Source organism: Pristis pectinata, chromosome 12, assembly GCF_009764475.1.
Source record: "Pristis pectinata isolate sPriPec2 chromosome 12, sPriPec2.1.pri, whole genome shotgun sequence".
NCBI lineage: Eukaryota > Metazoa > Chordata > Chondrichthyes > Rhinopristiformes > Pristidae > Pristis > Pristis pectinata.
In genome coordinates this window covers 23,023,302-23,029,301 of record NC_067416.1, presented here as the reverse complement: position 1 = coordinate 23,029,301, position 6,000 = coordinate 23,023,302, and the positions used below count along the sequence as shown (strand labels likewise).

The 6,000-nt window shown below is 40.5% G+C and overlaps 1 protein-coding gene across 7 annotated transcripts in view; it reads left to right on the top strand.

Annotated features, from left to right (window-relative positions):
- Positions 1-212: 212 nt before the first annotated feature.
- The window catches only part of c12h10orf90 (chromosome 12 C10orf90 homolog), a 139,664-nt gene continuing 133,876 nt past the window's right edge, over positions 213-6,000 (top strand). For 6 of the 7 annotated variants that reach the window (XR_007957309.1, XM_052027885.1, XM_052027886.1 and 3 more), the window contains exon 1: positions 213-445. The gene's annotated coding sequence lies outside the window, so the exon portion shown is untranslated. Of the gene's footprint in view, positions 446-5,011; positions 5,115-6,000 lie in introns of all 7 variants that reach the window. The other variant, XM_052027884.1, reaches the window with a different exon arrangement.

Sequence of the window (6,000 nt, the reverse complement as noted above, 5' to 3'; positions counted from 1 at the left end):
AATGACAAAACTTAGGAAAATTAGGCGCATATAATTACATAAAAATGAATGCCTCAACTTCAGAAAATTATATTCTGTGGATTTGCCCTTTAAAATAGTACCAACAAAAAGATTAAAACATTTTTGCACTGCAAACAAGCTTTTCGGTGTTAATCATTAAGTGAACCTTAAACGTTATGAATGCATGACTGATTGAACTTGGTCCTCATAACACGTTGTGTTCACTTTGAACCTTTTTAAAAGCTTTTTGTATGCTTGAATTCTGTCAAGAAAGAGATATTTACTACATACAAATGTAGTATTTTCCAAAAAGTAAAGTCCTAAATTATTTGTCATTATTGAAAATAGTTTGGGAAATGCTGGTGCCTTTCTGCATACATTAGGAGGACGATATTTTCATGCCAAGTCTTAACCGTGGAGAGCTATGGAAAAGGACTTTACATGGGTAAGCTATTTCATAGTCTTGAGGAATTAACAACATATCTAGTTATCCATGCAGATGTAGTTAGTTCACTGAAGTGGTAAGCCTATTAAAAGCTGTGATTTTATTTGAGCTGGAATATATTTCCCTTCCTATATTGCATTTTACTTATATGGTTCATAAAATAAACACATTGAATCAACATAGCTTTTTATGGTAAACTGTAGATTAAACAGGAAATCAAGGACTTCTTAAAAGAATTCTATTCATTGTTGTAATACAATTTGGACAATTATCGATAAAGTAATGACCTTAATAAGTACACAATATCTTTCTTAAACACTTTTTGAAAACTTATTGTAACCTATCTTTAAAAGCTGCAAGTCCTCACTAGTTCTTTTGTTTAAATGTACTTTAAGACAGTTACATGCATGGATCTGTGTTGAGCAAGAGAATGAAAGAGCGTGTGACTTCATTTTTGTTCAAAAATGTAATTGTTTTCTAAATGAAATCAAGCTTCAATAAAATCTTTCTTGTCTTAATATTTGAATACCACTGTGTTTGGGAGACCATTATGGATCTGTTCTGTTAGATGCAGGTTTCAACCTCATTTAACCAAGTTCCTGATTTCAATTTTGTTGCTATGGTGAACTGACCTTCAGTTCAGGTTTTTTGCTTGGGGATGAGGTGAATGAGAGGGACGATTGCATTAGGCTACTGTGTGCTTCCAGAAGCTAGCTAAAATGCAACCTAGATAAAAACCCTGTTTTCATGACTGCCATTTTGACTGTGGTTTGCATATGACAAGGCAAAACATCAGGGGAAATGAAGTTGAGGTAAATGAAGAATTGTCTGTACTTGTGTTAAAGCCAAAATAATTTTTTTAATGCACAGTACTGCTGGTACATTTGTATATTGCCTAATTCTGCTTTGAAGTTATTAAACATTTCTACTCTTTCTCCTTATTTGCTAGCACCTTTCTATGCCTTCCATTTCCTGCTGAAATTGATAATAGTTTCAAGTGGAAAGAGTTTGCTGTTGCTGTGCTATTCTTTAATTTCTGAACCTTGAAGTGAACATTAATAATAAGTTATTTGACCTTGGGGATCCTCTTAGTCAAACCAGAACATTTTGTTTTAACCAGGCTTGGAAACTAATTTCACAATGCTGTTTTTTTAACATTACATCTTGAAAACAACTGAACACTTCCTGATGTCAGAGACCCTTGCAACACAGCATGAATTCAGCGTTAGGCCAAGAGGGATAACATCACTCCCCATCCAGTGTTACTTTGGAAAATTGCAGGAGAATTGAACCACTTGTCCTCAGGGCCCTTCTTGTTGGGCACCTTTAGAGTAACTTGGATTTCTCCCAACAGAATCAAACTGGGAAGTCTGCTAGGTACCTAAAGTACTTCCTTTACCCTTGGGTGCCTCATCCTCCATTGAAGAAGAACCTCCCAGCCTCCAGATTTCTAGGCCTTATCCCAACCCCACCACCCCCTCCCCCCGCCTTATCTCAACCTGATTTACTCAACCCACCAGTCCTCTAATTTACTTCTGGTCCTGACCCCCTACCAATCAGAACAATCTGCCAACCACTGTTCTTCCTGATTCCCTCCCAATCGTAATCCGCAGCCTTTAATCCCCATGCTCCCTCAGGCAATTGGCTAGCCTCTGACGTCCCCACCGCCTCCCCCAAGCAATCCACTAGCCAACAATCATCTGGTCCTTTCTACTCCCAATCCCAACCTCATTCCAAGGCGCTGGACTTCAATGCTCCCTTCCCACCACCAGCCACAGGCCCAATCAGCCTCAAGAGAGGGGTGCTGGTGGTTTACTTCCATGGATGGAAATGGGCACCACTCAGTTTATGCAAGGCTTCATTGGGCGATATTGACAATGCTGTCTTTGGTATACAGGAATTTGAATGGGTGTACAAGAGTTTCCCAGTCCCAGCATCGGATGAGCACCATTTTTTTGTTTGATTATCATGCTTGTAAAACCTGAACCATTGTATACATTCTTTTTGCATGCTAATTGACAATCAAGAGTGAAAGCTCTGGCCAATTGTTCTTCTCTCAACACTAAGTAAACTCGGACTAGTTGACTTTGCTCCTGCCTTAACTGACATTGACCAAACAGAATAAACAAACAAGACCCATGAAAGGCAATATTTTGAACCAGAAAACAAGTTTCTTTACTCATTCCTCAGTTGTTGTATTTTATTTGTATCACGAATGTACAAAGCTTGAACCCCATGGCCTCTTCTCATTTTTTGTTGCTTTTGCTGGAAAATAAAAGATTTCATTATTTCTTATCTTGATACAAACCTAAGAGGCATGGAAGATGTTGTAACGTAATTAATTAATTAATTGTCTGTTGTGACCCTTTGGTTCATTACTAATAAATTGTGTAGTTCAAAACTCCACTCAGTGCAGTGCTAAGTAAGCAACGCATTGTCTTTCGGATGAAATGTTAACCTGAAGACTGGCTGCCCCTGCAGATCACATGACACCTTGGGGGGAAGACAGTGGCATTCGCTAGTCCAAGGTTTATCCTTTAACAAAGAACATTGAATGGATCAGATGATATATTCCATTCCTGTTTGCACAAACTGATTACCACATTTGCCTACACAGCTGACTACAGATCAAAAATAACTCTTTGGTTGTTTTGTAAGTTAATTTTTAAGTTAATTTGTTAGAGCCTCCTAAGGCTAATGGCATTCGAGACTTCTGCTGCTGTCTGTCCAAAGCCAGGTACTTGAATCATTGTGAAATAATTTGCCTAGTTTACAGCAAGCTGTGATCTTCTGGATTTTCCCAAGTGGACCAATTGCCCGTACCTACCACTTACATTCCCCATTCCTCCTTATTTACCTTCTCCCAAACCAGAAAGTCAATCTCGATGATCCTGGAACTGAACAGTGGCAGGGGCCCAAAGATGTAAAGGGATGATATGGGAGGCTTTTACAATTTTCCAACGTCAATCCTCATGCAACGCTATTTTGGAGAATTGCTGGTAGAAACTAGGTCACAAAGTTCCTAAGTGTGTCAATCATTTGGCAATCACCACCAGGTTTCCACCAGGTCTCAGCCCAAAATGTCGACTGTTTGTTTCCCTCCATGGATGCTGCCTGACCTGCTGAGTACCTCCAGCACTTTTTGTGTATTGCTCCAGATACCAGCACCTGCAGAATTTCTTGTGTCTCAGGTTTCCATAGCAGTGCTTAATTTGTAGCAGCACATTTAAAGGCCACTCACACTGAATTTTGCACGGAACCATAGGGTGAGTTCTCAATCTGTTCCACTTGAGTACGGAGATCCCTGAGTTCCACTGTCATTTCAACATGGGGAAACTTCTTCCAGTGGTTGGATCTGTGAGCTCCACTCTGAGTGAGAGCTTCAGACCTGGTGTCACTGACAAAGTTGTGTACCTTAAGGGAGGAGGACAAAAAATGCTCAAGTCAGAAGAGCCTATCCCCACAGATTTTACAAGAACCCAACTGTCTACCTTGACCTAAAAACCGACCACTGGAGAAACTCTTGTGGGTCAGGCAGCTTCTGTAGAGGCAAAGGAATAGTCAATACTTTGGGTCGAGGCCCTGGGTAAGTCCTAAGGCAGGAGCTTGACCCAAAATATCGACTATCCCTTTGCCTCCACAGATGCTGCCTGACCTGCTAAGTTCCTCCAGCATTTTGTTTTTTTGCTGCAGATTTCAGGATCTGCAGCCTCTTGAGTCTTCATTTTTCCACCTTGACCTATCTCCATAGGCTGTGGTTTTCCATGTCAGTCAACACAGAGATACGTGACATTCTGAGGGCAGCCCATGCCCACTGCTTGGACTACTCAGCCCATAGAGATCAAGCTGACTGCCACACTCAACCTTCTAGCTTCAGATTCATCCCAGGTGGCTGAGGCTGATCTACGCCCTACTGTTTACTGTTCCCTGCATCATTAGGGAAGTCACTGGTGCTCTATATTCAAGGAAAAGGGACTTTACCTTTCTTCAACACAAGATATGAACAGAGTAGGTGAATGGATCTCCTGGTATTGCTGGTTTTTCTAAAGTTCATGTAGTTCCTTGGGCTCTCCTTCAGAACCCAGAGTTCTTCAAAAATTGTAAGGTTTAATAATACCTCATCATAAAGAATATTCAATGTCAGGCATCAAGATGTTCACATGACTCTGTCAAGCTTAGGGAATCCATTTTGCCAACCTTCTTTCTGGACTGGTGTAACTAGGACTCCATTCGATTAGTCAAAGATGATTTCTCTTTAATGTCCATTATAACTGTTCAATTGTACTCTTATTTTCTATATGTCTTGATATTGAATGCTAAAAATAGGCAAATGGTACACTAACTTTAGCTGCTTGAGAAACTTGTTCAAAAGTAAAGCTACCTTTCTACAACTAAATAAGTCATCAGTGAGGCCACACCTACCGTATTGTGTCCAATTTTAGTGTCCCTACCTAAAAATAGATTAAACTTAGTATAGAGAGAGTGCAGCCAGATTGGTTCCTAGGTTGGCAGATTGTCATACGAGGACAGATTAAGTAAACTTGGCTTCTATTCTTTACCGTTTAGAGGAATGAGAGGTGGCCTTATTGAAATCCTTGCACAGGAGAATCTTTCCCCTGGCTGAGAAGTCTATATCGAGGGATCACAGGCTGTTTAGCTCAGAAATGAGGTAAAATTTCTTCATTTTTTTCCTGGTGTTGAATCTTTGGGATTCTCTATCCTGAAACATTGCGGCGATGCAATCATTAATTACATTTGAAACAGAGATTGATGGATTTCTGGATATAAGTGGAATGAATGGATATTGGGATAGGCCAAGAGGAAGGTGTTGAGGTAAAAGTTCAGCTCTGATCGTTAGTTGAATGGTGAAGCAGATTCAAGGGTCCAAATGGCCGACAGCTGTTGCCATTTCCTTTGTGAATATATTCTTATGCCCTGAAAGCCAGAATTTGGGGCCCAACAGGTCATTGTGAAATCACTTGCCTAGCTCAAATGTTATTATGCAATGAAAGACACAATGTCTCCAGGACCCTCATGGACAAGACATACGCATTCACATGGCAGAGGAAACAAAGTTAGCAATACATTTGACAACTAGTGGGGAATGCCATCAACTTATTTAAATTGGGATTCTGCTATCTGTACTGCCCCAGGGTCCCACTGCAGTACACACCAAACAGTTCTTCATATTTCATCAACATTAGCTGTAACCTGCACAACATAACCAACTGGAGATCTCAGATGTTGGCTGAGGGATTACTGCAGGAGGGATTCTAGGAAGAGCTGGAGGAGAAACAGGATGAGCCTAAGGAGGGAGAGGAGGATAATTAGCATCAGGCACAAGTGACACTGCATGATGTATGCACTATAGGAGGGGGGACGTGCCATCATGGACACATCGCAGCACATATAATTATTGCCTGTGTACAGATCTGCGGCCGTTTTAGTCTCAAAAATATTATTGTGACAAAATATTACTGGGCCATGGCTAATATTCCCTTCAGCTTCAGTGGACATCACATTCTGAGTCAATTGAAATACCGTATTATTGTAAG